This window comes from Miniopterus schreibersii, assembly GCF_964146895.1.
Source record: "Miniopterus schreibersii genome assembly, chromosome: 2".
In the NCBI taxonomy this organism is placed as follows: Eukaryota; Metazoa; Chordata; class Mammalia; order Chiroptera; family Miniopteridae; genus Miniopterus; species Miniopterus schreibersii.
Window position 1 is genome coordinate 186,826,481 of NC_138102.1, and position 12,696 is coordinate 186,839,176.

The following is a 12,696-nucleotide window of genomic DNA, read 5'->3' on the forward strand; positions in this document are numbered from 1 at the left end:
CCTTCGAGTCCCTGGATTTTTTCTCTCCCGCCCAGTCAGGGGGAGGGATCCAGGGCTGGACCTCAGTCTCGAGCCCTCCGTGCCCGCCCCTGGCCCTAGATGGCATCTTGGCCCCTCTCACCTGCCTCCCTGGGGGGCGGCGCCCGCAGACCAGCCACGTCTCTGACGCTGGGGAGGTAACCAGTGCGTTTCTGTGGCCCCCGACCCAGCCCGAGTCTCGCGTCTCAGGCTCAGGAGGGGACTTTCAGGTTTGCAGGTGGACCAGGCGGCCCCGCCCTGGGCAGTGATGACCCTGTGATGACCCTCAGTGATGACCCTCAGTGATGAGCCCTCAGTGATGACCCTCAGTGATGACCCTCAGTGATGACCCTCAGTGATGACCCTCAGTGATGACCCCTCAGTGATGACCCTCAGTGATGACCCCTCAGTGATGACCCTCAGTGATGACCCCTCAGTGATAACCCTCAGTGATGACCCCTCAGTGATGACCCCTCAGTGATGACCCTCAGTGATGACCCTCAGTGATGACCCTCAGGGATGACCCTCAGGGATGACCCCGATAGTGGGGCCTCCTTCCCTCCCAACACCTCTGCTCGCTGGCCCGGGTCCCGCCCTTTGGGCCTCAGGGATCTCCTTTCGCCAGGAGCTCTGAGTAGCAGGGAAAGGGGGGGCAAAGGGCAGAATGACAGAGGGACCCAGAGGGGCCGCTGGAGGACAGGACAGGACAGTGGAGACCGGGGACGCCCCCCGCAGAAAGCGGGCCTCAGGGGCACAGGGCGCGAGCGCCCGAGGGCCTCCCAACGTCACAGCCTGCGGCCGAGGGGCCTCTGCCCTCCTGGCCCGGGGGCTTCGTGCGGGGACCGCGGTGCCGGCTAATGGACTCCAAGGGCTCTCCGGGAGACAATCGACGCTGACCCTTCCCTGCAGACGGGCGCCGGGGAGAGACTTTAATAACTGGCTCTGTGACTTTGCGGTGCTCAGGATAACACCATTAATCCCTGTTTTCCATAGTTGGCAGGAAGCTCTGAGCGCCGCTAATACTTCCTAAATCTGACAGTTTTAATTATTTCCCTTCGCCGCTATTGATCAGGAAGCCACCCTGGGCTCTGAAGGGAGGCCTTTGTCAATACCCGCGGCCGGCACCAGGGCCAGGGACTCCTCTGCCGCGAGTGGTGTCTGCCCGAGGCCCGTGGGCCCGGCCGGGGCGCTGGGGAGCCCCGCTCTCTCCCGAGCCGCGTCCCTCTCTGGAAGCAACCCCGTGCGCCTCTGGGGGCGGGTCCCCTGGCTGCTCATCACTGGCGAGGGCTCCTCCGAGGCACCCAGCACGGGGGGGGGGGGGGGGGGCAGGGCGAGCCCCCCGCCCTCGCACGTCCCCGCCCCTGAGACAAACAGGCGCGAGCCCTGACAGGCTCCCTCCGCTCCACCTGCCTGCAGGCGCCCTGAGCGCAGCCGGTGGCGGGACCCGCCCATCAGAGCACAAAGGACACGGACCTGCTTTTATTTGTGTGCTGCTCACGTTTTTCAGTTTAACGTTATTTTTTTTAAAATATGTTTTTATTGATTCCAGAGAGGAAGGGGAGGGAGAGAGAGAGAGAAGCATCAGTGATGAGAGTCATTGATGGGCCACCTCCTGCACGCCCCCCGCTGGGGATCGAGCCCGCACCCCGGGCCTGTGCCCTGCCCGGGGAATCGAACCCCGATCGCCTGGATCCTAGGCCGACGCTCAACCGCTGAGCCACGCCGGCCGGGCCTGATGTTATTTCCTGAGATCTTCGCATCTGCACACAGACCTGCGCCTCCATGTGTGGCAGCCACAGAATGTCCTCGGCGTAGATACGTGGTCAACAGTTAACGCTCTCCCCGTGGTGGACACCACAGCTAGCGCCTCTCACGGTGAACGCGGCCCCAGCGACCTTCGGGCAGGTGTCTGCGCAGGTGGGAGACGTCGGCAGAAGTCGCACCTCGGCGCAGGGGGTGCAGGTTCTAAACCGGGTGGGTGGTCGAGCTGAGCTCCAGAAACCTGTCCCCCCGGGACGCCCCAAGCCGCTCGCCGCCACCGCGAGGCCGGCCCACGCTCGGTCCTTCGCCTCCGTTCCCAGGGGAGACGTCTCCTGGCTCTTCGCCGCCTCATTTTTCTCTGTGACTCTGGCCCGTTTCCCCAGCTATTGCCTTTCCCTGGGTCCTTCTGGGAAACTCCTGGTCCATCGTGAATATTAACCTTTGATTTTACATAAACAGCAAATATCTGTTCTATTATTTCCCCGGCGTACGGTGCCGTTCCCGTCAGGTATTTTAATTCTCGTGTGGACAGACCCGCCTCTGGTCACGTCGGAGCTGCTGCTCAAGGCGGGCTTCGCTGTTATTTATTGTTGCTGGTGGTAGTTTCCCCGATTGGCCCTAATGGTCTCGAAACAATCCATCCACGCTGCGCTTTCAGGGCAATTTGGCAGCGAAATCTTCACCCCCTGCCAGGCTCTCGTGCGCTTTCATCCTGCTCTGCATTTTATTGCTTTTTTCCTATCGATCTTTCTATTTTTGCCCCTGTCTTTTGAATCCTTTATTACATATTTCCGCCGCTAGCTGGTTGGGCGCCCGTCCGCGTGGCCCTCTGTGCCCGCGCGGTCGGACCTGCCGATTGTCTGCTCCCGGCGTCCAGGGGCGGGCGGGGGGCTTCCGGGTGCCAGACGATTCCCGTATTATCATTGATTATTTATTGTATTAGTTATTGGCATTGCGGCTGTAAACCTACTTTGCCCACCCCTGTACGTCAAATTTAAATCTAACGATACATAAAACTGGGATTTTTGACGGAAACTGCATTAAATTCACATAAGAGTCGGGGAGAATTTGCATCCTTGCCGCGGTCCCCCCCACGCGAGCTTACCGTCTGCCGGTTCAGACAGCTCGTCTCCATGTCTTCCCAACGAGTTTATAACTTTCTTAAACATGCGTATGGCACCTCGTGTGTTTTCCTGCGTCGTCTGAGTTTCTGTCACGACTGTGAACGTGGGAGAAGCGTGGTCTCTTCTTCGTGGTTCTGGCAGACGTGTCCTAACTTCGTGGTCGGGGATCTGGTCTGGTTCTGAGCCCCGTTCCGTACGTGGGCGCAATCCTGACAGTTTCCGTCTCATCTGCTGCATTTTCCAGATCCTCTCATGCCGTCTGCTCATAGGGATGTTTTTATAATTATTTTTTAATATTGATTTTTAGACAGAGAGGAAGGGCAAGGGACAGAGAGAGAGAAACATCGGTTGGCTGCCTCATGCTTGCCCGCTGCTGGGGATCAAGCCCTCAACCCGGGCCCGGGCCCTGCCCGGGAATCGATGCGCGAGCCCGCGCTCAACCACTGAGCCACACCGGCCAGGCACTGAGTGGTTTTATATTGTACTCAGGACACGTTCAGCATTATTCTGTGAGACTCTGGGCCTCTTACGGCCTCGGGTGGATGCTGGTTTACGTGTATTTTGTTTGAACAGAAAGTCCAGACTGTGCTGGAGCCTCGGGTCCCAACCTGCCCCCGGGCTCTGTGGCTCTGACGCGGGCCCAGCGCTGCTGGGATCAGCCCCGCGTGCGCCCCACGCAGCGCCTGTCCGAGGCCTGAGCCACGGTGGCATCGTAGCTCAGTTCTCAAAGCCTGTGGCATGATTTTTAGGGTGAGGTGCACACATGCAGAGCTCGCAGGGGAGCCCCGGGTTTTATACACAACATTCTAGGCTCCCCGAAACTCCCTCCTCACCTCCATCTCCGCAACACGTTCCAGCTGCCAGGCGTCCCTTGCTGGGCGGGCCGGGAAGTCACGGCGGGACCGAGGCCCCCCCACCCACGTGGTGAGGCCACGTGTCCATCGGGCCCAGGTGCCCCGAGGATGCACAGGAACAATCCACGGGTTCACCCCACACTCCTGGGGTCTCAGCTCCCCTGTCAGAGTCTCAGGTGCCTGACCCGCTGGCCCTGTCCCTGTGCTGCGTTGTCACCTGCGTGCCACCTCCGCTGAGCCGTGGGGTGGGAAGAACAACAGGACTTTTCTCCCCCCCCCCCCGCGACCCTCACAGGCCCCTCCCCGCTCCGCAGACGGGAAATTCGCCGCGTGCTCCTGGTGGAGCCCTTTCCCCTGTACCCAGGCCAGGCCACGTGTCAGGAAACACGGCAAAGCCCTGGCCAGTGCGCTCCGTGGTCAGAGCGTCGGCCGTCCCGCCAAAGGTCGCGGGTCCCTCCCTTCCACTCTCTAAAAAATAATGGAAAAAATATTCTCGGGTGAGAATTTACAAAAAGAAAGCGACACAGTCCCGGGGGGCCTGGGAAGACTCCGGAGCCTGGGTTCCCCCCGCGACCCTCTCGAGTCCTCAGGTAGCTGCTCCGGGACCAGGCGGCTTGGGCGCGATAAGAGGGGCGAGGCGCCCGCCCTGGGCCCGGACCGTCCAGACGGGGCAGCTCTGTCCGTCCCCCTCTGTCCTCTGGGGGCGGCTGCGTGCCTGCCCATCCCTAACGGGGTTAACGGCGAGGGCGCCTGCGTTCCGTGTCCGCGGCTCCGGCCCACTATCCCAACTGGGTGGGTTTTTCCTCATTTTTGACAGCGGGCCCTCGGTCCCGGCTAATTGCCCGGTCCGCGACGCGCGGCGTCCACCTCCTCGGGTTGCTGGGCTTCGTCTCGCTCTGCCCAGCGCATCTCCGCCCCGAAAGGTGTTGGGCCAGGGCCGCCCCCGGGTGTAACCAAGCTCATTTCTTCCGGTTCCTCTTGGTTTGTTTTTTACATTTTTCAACTGCTTGAAATTTCCCCTCAAATATCATGTGAGAAACGGACCCGACGGTGCCTTTCCTCGTGGCTGCCCGGCGGCTCCAGGCCGCGCGGAAGAGCCCGCGTCCCCCTCCGACGGAGCGTGTGGCCGTCACCCGCTCCGTTCCCGCGGTCGTCGCGTCTGCTTCTGGGTTTTCTCCCTTCCCGCAGCCTGTCTGCTCGCCCGCCCGTCGCCTAATCACATGGGACGCGCGGCGTTCTCATGTTGGCCACGGAGCCCGCCGCCCGCCGCACTTTATTTTAGGGTTTTCTTGGCTGGTTTTGCTTCTTTGTATCCTGATGAACTTTGTAGCCAACGTGCCCACCTCCAGAATCAACGATAAAAACAGATGCAATGTTATGGGATTTTTAAAAAAACCTGACGTATCTTTTCATTGAGATTTTTCTACCCTAAATACTTTATCTTTCCTTTTTTTCTGGGTTTACTTCAGAGACTTCGAGTTAATTGATCAGTTTGGTGAGTGACTCGGGTGCTCCGAGTCTCAAGCCCGTCGCTGGCAGAGAGGAAATAAGGTCCTTGTTCTGTCCGCAGCCTGATTTTCTCGCTGAGTAATCAGCAGGATCGGCTTTTGTCCCGTGGTGCTCGTCGTGGCCGTGGCCATGGCCGTGGCCAGGCTGGAGCCTTTCGAGGACCTGTTTTCCCAGTAGGCCCTTGGGAAGGACGTGGTCAAGGGTTCGGTGTCTCGTCCCTCGTGGCATAAAATTTATGCCCCACAAAATTTCTGCCCCACACTGAGTGTTAAAAATAACAGGTGGCATTTGATTTTCCACTATCATGGACCTTATTGCTGAGAGGAAAGCGCATGTATTTACATAATCGGGTTCTCATCTGGAGGAAAGGGGACCTGCCGTCAACGAGCACTTGCCTTGCCCACTACGTGGAGGAAGGGCTGCCCCAGAACATGGCCAGGAAAGATTTCCAGCGCGTTCCTGTCATCTCATTTCCTTCTCTGCTCCCAGATGGTCTTCTCCGCGCCTTTCACCGAGGAATGAACAGTCGAAGCGAATTCTACGTTTTATTTAGACTGCTGTTAAAATGCTTTCATTGGCCGTAACTTAAGGAAAACCTCTCACATTTTCATTCAACAGCTACCTACCAGGGCCCCACTGCGCACATATTTCCGTGGTACATCCGGGGAGGGGGGGGCCGTATCCGAAACGGTGGTGGAGTCATGTGCCCTCCCCCGTGTCTAGACGCCCACGTCCCAGTGGCTATTTCCTGGCCGCGCGGCCAGGCCCCCTGTCTGTCCATCATCTCCAATCGTCTGTGGTCCCCTCAGTCTCTCATTCCGTCACCTGCTGTCTGCACAACATTTGCTCCCATCTGGATCAGGACCAGCCGTGGGTGGGACGGTCACCGCTGCTGGGTGCTCCCCGCAAACCCGTCGGGCGGAAACGAGAGTGTCCTGCTGAGGCTCGGTGGGCGTGGAGGAGGAAGGTCCCTGCAGAGGGTGACACGTGGGGACGCCGTGCCCGGCGGAGAACAGGGCACCGTCTGCCCCCGAGCGCAAAGAGCGGCCCCCACGGTGCCTGTGACTCACACGGGGCTGGAGAGAAGCCACTCGTGAGCTCAGCCTGCGTTGCCCTGTGGGGTAAAAAAATCTTTCCTCCCACCTCTAAGTCCTTCTGGCTGGTGACAGGTTAACAGGAGAAAGCATCCGGCTTTATCATGATGTCCATGGGGGGGGGGGCATGAGGACCTGAGACCCGAGGGCCCATCAGGCCGTTGAGGTTTATGTTCCGTTCGGGACACAGGAGAGGGAGGCAGGGGGCTGGGGCGTCAAAGGAAAATGGGATTTTCAGGTAGACGGGTAAACAGATTCTTGCTGAGCCCCAGAAGCAGTGGGACAGAGAGGGGAACCCCACAAGGGCTCTGCTGGGCCCCATTGGCCCCACCGGGTGACATCATGAGGCTAATGTGGCTCTTCCTTCCTCAAGCAGGTGTTTCTATCTGGATTCCTCTGCCCGCAAGTTACAGCCAGTGAAAGCATTTTAACAATGTTCTAAATTTCGGAGTCTTTTGAAATCAATATCCCAAAAGGTATGTATCGGGGCTGCAGAACCTTGGTCCCACCCAGCGCCCTGGCCGTGGGGCCATGGGGCCTGGGGCCCGGCAGAGTCTGGAGCGGGAGGAAGTCCCCTAAACGGACACCTCACCACGGAGACAGCAGGCCTCCTCCTCAGGCCGCGCGAGGCTGCCGGCCCGTCCAGGGGGCTCCCCGTCCAGGGGGCTCCCGGTCTTCCTCTCACCCGTTAACTGACCACCCACCACACCGCCGAGGGGACCGCCTCCCAGCCAGCGTGCTTCTCGCTGGGGATGCTGAAGACCAGGGCCACCTGCCAGGTGTCCGGGCTGTTGAGCACAGGGGAGGCCGGTGCTCAGGCTGACCGGGCGGGTGGTGGGCAGGGGGAGGACCTCAGTCCCTGCTCTGCCCCTCCAGTCCTCACTGCCCGCCAGAGCTTTGGCCAAGACAAGCTCCCAGCTCCTCCGCATGGAGGCGTTTTGCACTGTTGTGTAAATATTTATGTGCAAACATGGAGATGGAATGATTGCCTTTAAGTAGGGACCTTCATTAACATCTCACCAAATACTCCAAAATATTGGCAGATGCGCCTGGGCATCTGAGTGGAGGTGGCCGCCCTCAGCCTGGTCTGAGAGTCTTCCTCGCCGAGGACGCAGTGTGGGGTGCAGAGGGGCTGGGGATGGGTCCCAGTGCACCCCCTTCCTGGGCATGACCAGCTGTGGAAGGGTCAATGGCAGCACAGGCCCCCTGGGTTGTGGTGAGAATGAAATACTGTGACATAAGGAAAGCACGGAGCCTGCACACAGTAGGTCCTGAAAGAGAGCAGCTTCCCCTCTGCCTGTTAAAGGTTGTCTGATCAACCAGCTTCGGCCTGTCTCATACCAGGGACGGCTGTGAGGTGTGTGTTTATATGTGCAGGCATGTACTGTTCATGTGCACACGTGCATGAACATATGTTCATGCAAACATGTGTCCATGTGCATATCTGTATACACGTATGTGCACTGTGGTCATGTGTTCATGTGTGCATGCATGTGCACTGTGTGCACATTTGCATGTGTCCATGTTCATGCGTGTTTGTGTGTGCACATTTGTGTTTGTGTCCATGTGTGATTACTTGTGCATGTGTGTCCGTGCATTTGCACGTGTTTGTGCCCGTTCATGCATGCATGTTTTGGCATGCACTGCGTGTGTGCATGTCCGTAAGTGCTGAGGCATGGAAATTTGAGACTCAGCCCCTGCCACCCCACTCAGAGCACCATGCTCTCCTGTCCCCACACAGCCCTCCCACATTCTGCTCAGGCTCCTGTGGGTCGGGTGCAGATCTGACACGGCCTTATCAGGCACTTTACCTGTTAGCAAAACTCAGAAATGTCACTGCTCTTTGTTCAGAAATGGAAACCAGGTCGGAGGAGCTCTCCGGCTGTGGAATCTCAGGGGATGAGCCTGCACATCTTAATGGGCATAATGGAATCTGGGACTCGTTGGAAAAAATGGGAAGAAATGAGGGTCATTAGCTGAGTGCAGATAAGTCTCCTCGCCCCCGGCCATCCTGGCAGCAGCTGATGACAGCAAGGATCTGCTCCTAGGAGCACCGGAGCGAAGGACACGGGTGTGGGCGCTGAGCCGCTCGGCTCCCCCACAGAGGCTCCCACAAATCAGATCACTGTTTCCACCCTGGAGGCAGCAGTGCGCGTGCGTGTGTGTGTGTGCGTGCGTGCGTGTGCGCGTGCGTGTGTGTGTGTGTGTGTGCGTGTGTGTGCGTGTGTGTGAGGGGAGGGGAGGGGAAAGGGGAGGGAGAAATGCCGTCTTTTCCTTTGTCTTCTCAGGACTCACATCCCGGCATGTAAACCAAGTGCCCACTGGTCCACAGGGTTGGAGTTGGTCGTCGGGATGAGCCCTCTGCCGCCTGGGAGGGGACTGGCCTCGCCCTGCGTGAGTCACGACGCAGACATGCCCTGAGGGTCCCTGTGCCCTGCCAACCAGCCCCCGTGGTGGGCTGAGGAGACAGCTGGCTGGGTGGGATGCCGGCCCCTCACAGGCCTTTCCTGAGGAGGAAGGTGGCACTGGCTCTGTCACCATCGGTGACAAGTCTGAATAGCAGCCAGGCCCAGCGGAGAGGTGCCTCAGACAGCTTCTTGGCCACAGTTCAGTCGGCGGGTGAGCTGGAAGGGAACCGTATCCTGTAAACGGCCACGGCCTTGCCTTGTCCCTGGGACCCTCCGCACCTCCGGTCTCGGGCTGAGGGACATGGTTTCCGGCTCCTGGAGTGAGCCCGTCGGTGGCAGCCCCATGTCAGGGAACCGGGCGGGCAGGTGGGGTTCCAAGATCCCTGCGGCCTCAGGGACCCAGGTCGGTCAAGCACAGATCAGGCCCTGGACAGGTCCTTCCCCATTCGCCTCTGTCATGTGTAAAGTGGGGAAAGTGAGGGACAGGTGGCCCCCCTGCCGATTAGCTTCCAGGGACACTGTGAACATGGGCAGAAATGTCCCCGAGCCCTAGAGCCCTGCAGAGGGAAGACAGGGTGGGGTGGCTTCTCCTCCAGGACTCACCCCACAAAGCCACTGAGGCTCTGTCATCGAGTCCCTCTGAGCCTTGCTTCTTGGGGAGGGGACCAGGAGGCTGCCTGGGCCGGGCCTCAGGGCAGAGGGTCCCCTCTGGTGCCCTTCGCTGGCCCGGGTGGCTGTGCTGGCACCTGGATTAGAAGTCAGAAGTCAGCAGGGCAGGAACAGGCCCAGTCAGCAGCTGTGAGTTAAATAAACGTCCCTGCCTTCAAGACCCTCCTCGGAGGCCATGGTGGCCCCTCGTGGGTGCAGAGGTGAAGGACAGGGGGGCTCAGCCCGCGGTGAGGAGCTTCCCCCTTGAGCCCCTGCGGAGGGCCTGGGGGGGGACAGAGAAGGGGTGGGGGCCCCACCCAGACGGAGCCCAGACTCCACCCTCAGAGCACAGGCCCCGCCCACAGGGGATGCACCTGGGGAAGCCTGAGGGATGCCAGGTGGGCTCCCCCTTTGTCCCCTCCTTACACAGAGCTGTGCCCCTGCCCACGGTCTCCTGCTGCCCACTGGCCCATCTTCTCAAATGTAAGCTTCCTGGGGACAGTGGTTTGTCTCTGTTCACTGCTGGGTCCCAGCAGGGCCCCCAGCACATGGGGAGGCAGGGGGGTGGGGGAGGGGGCAGGGGAGGGGGGCAGGTGGGCAATACCCCGTCCCGATGGGCACCCGTCCCCCCCACACCGGCTGTTTGCTGACACTGTGCACACTTGGTGCCAAGGTGCCCCCAGATTTCAGTGTGGACTGCGTGGTGGCCTCCGCCCGCCGGACACAAGCCGGAGCCGGAGCTGGGGCCCTGAGTGCACCCAGAGCGGCTGCCAGCCGGTGTCTGGGGAGGCGGGTGGGGGACGATCCCCAGGCATGAAGGTTAACTTCATAAAACGAATCTTATTAAAGAGCAGACAGCATTTAAAGCCAATTTGAAGTCGATGAATGTTCACACACCCCCCACGCATTTCAGCGGCCGCAACACTGCACCTTCCAAATCCACTTTATCCGGGTCTGCGCGGCCCCGCTCCGCGGAAACGGCTTAATTGGATTCCCCGCTCCCCCCGGCGGCGGCCAGGGCGCTGTGTTTATTTTCCAGACTCGCCAGACTGTATGGAAACAGACAGCTGTCCCTGCGCCAACGTGGCGTCTGGGTTTCGGGCAAGGATGGAACATAAATCTACTATTTTGAGGGTGCCTGGCCCACTTTCCTCCTCTCCCCGAATCCCAAATGCCAGACCTCCCTGCGCGCAGTTAATTCCATAATGAGCAGCTGCATCTACTATCTGCTATCATTTAAAACCGTATCTTCGGGGAGAGAGATGTTTGGAAACGCTACCTCCTGGGGGCTGGGTATTTTCCATGGGGGTCGGTCACTGGGAGGAGCGACCCCCTAAGAAGAGCTCCCATTTCGGGCACCAGATGAACGTGGCGTATTCATCGTCTCATCCAGCGCCTGCAAGAACTTTGAGGAATCACTTTTAAAACAAACAGACACAGAAGCCGGGCTCTCAGACGGTACGTCACCTGCGCGGCACACGGCTGCCAGGCGGGACTCGAACCCACCTCTCGCCCGCGGCTGCTCTGTCCCCCGGAGCAGATACGGGTTCTGTGTTGCACGTCGGGTGTGAAAGTGAGGATGGAAGCAGATGGGTTCCGGTCGCGCCCGCTCCGTGCTGCAGGACCCTGCCAGCCACCCAGTGACAGGCGTCCCCTGCTGTCACCGTGGGGAAGGCCAGGGCTTGGCGTGCACGCGGGTGGGTGAGGGCCCGTGTGCTGTGCTGGCTGGGGGCTCCCGGTGACGCACTCACCGCGGAGCAACCTGCTGGCTTGGAGACACCAGGGTTAGGAGCCCGCTCTGCAAAGAGGATGGTGGGTTTGGACACTGTCCCTAAGGAGTCACCGCCTCCATCAGGGTCTGCAAACAAAGTCCCACCCCCGCCTGTTATTGTAAATAAAGTTTTATTGCAGAGCGGCCACACCCATTCGTTTAACTACTGTCCATGGCTCCTGCTTCCAGGCAACGGCAGAGCTCAGTGGGGGCCACAGAGACCACCTCGCCCAAAGAGCCTACTATATTGACCTTCTGCCTCTCTGTAGACTGTTCTCTCCTCTCGAGAACCACCCTCTACACCCTCTGCCATCCGCCCATCTGCCCTTCTGTGGAATGAGTTTGCCAGCCCCTGGTCTCCACTGGGCACTTAGTATCTTGTAGAGAAAATTCCATATGAGCCCAGCCAAAGCCCCAGGCGCTCCTGGCTGAGGGTTATTGATGAAAGTTAGACGAGCGCGTGAGTGAGAAAGCTGATGAGGAGGGTGGTTCCCAGGTGGGCAAGGCTGCTTCTCCCGCATCGGGAGCCAGAACTCACCGTCTGAGAGTCTGCGAGGCCCCACGATGCTCCTCACCTGGGCTGGTGCTGGGAGGTGCTCACCAGCCGATGGGCAGGTGCACCACTCAGAGGCCGCTTCTGAGCCTGCCCGGCAGGGCCCATCGCCCCTGCAGATCCGGGCTCTGCCCTGGCCTCCCCAGCACCCGGTCAGAGTGAGGCAGAGTCTGCCCAGGGTTGGGGGGGCCTCCCTGAGCCGATCTGTCTGTGCAGGTTTCCAGGTGAGTGTCCGGGCAGGTGTGTGGGCAGGGAACGGGCTGCCATCTGACCGGTGAGCCGATGGGTCCTGTCCTGCCAGTCAGGCCTCAGGCTGAAAGCAGAAAATGGCCATCGCTCCCCAGGGACCTGTGTCCAATGTGCACCCGGCAGGCATGTCCCCAAGGACACTCTGGCTCCGACCTTCCTCTCCAGGAGCCGCCGGCAGGTTCTTTGGCCTTGGCCGTGTCAGCCACAAACAAAGACTCGATCTTTATTCATAAACCAGCCCGAGAATCGGACTTTCACCAGCGGCCAGGGCAGGACCTCAGACATTCTCTGTCTGCTGTTTAATTACTTGATTTTGTTTGATTTTAGTCACAAAATAATTAGCCTACTAAGCACCTGATTATTGCTAAGACACGCGCTACTGAGATTCGCCCAGCGAGGCAGGGGAGATGAGCGAACACCGCGGCCTCCAGCTCGGTTTCTGGGTGCAATCACATTTGAAATAAGTCATTTTCTTTTCATAAAGTGGCTGGGATTGGCCGGGTCTTCAGTGTCGGTCAGGCATTGTTTGTACTTGATACAGTTTCAAGTGCCTGTTTCCTTTGAAAGACAACAATGTTTCCAATTGGAAGTCGACTCAGAAAACAATGCCTCCCAGCTCAAGGTCAAAACTCTCCTCTAATCCCACTAAACAGGGTGAATCTTTTATCTGGTGTGTCTCGGAGATTAGGGCGCCTGCGTTCCTTCCA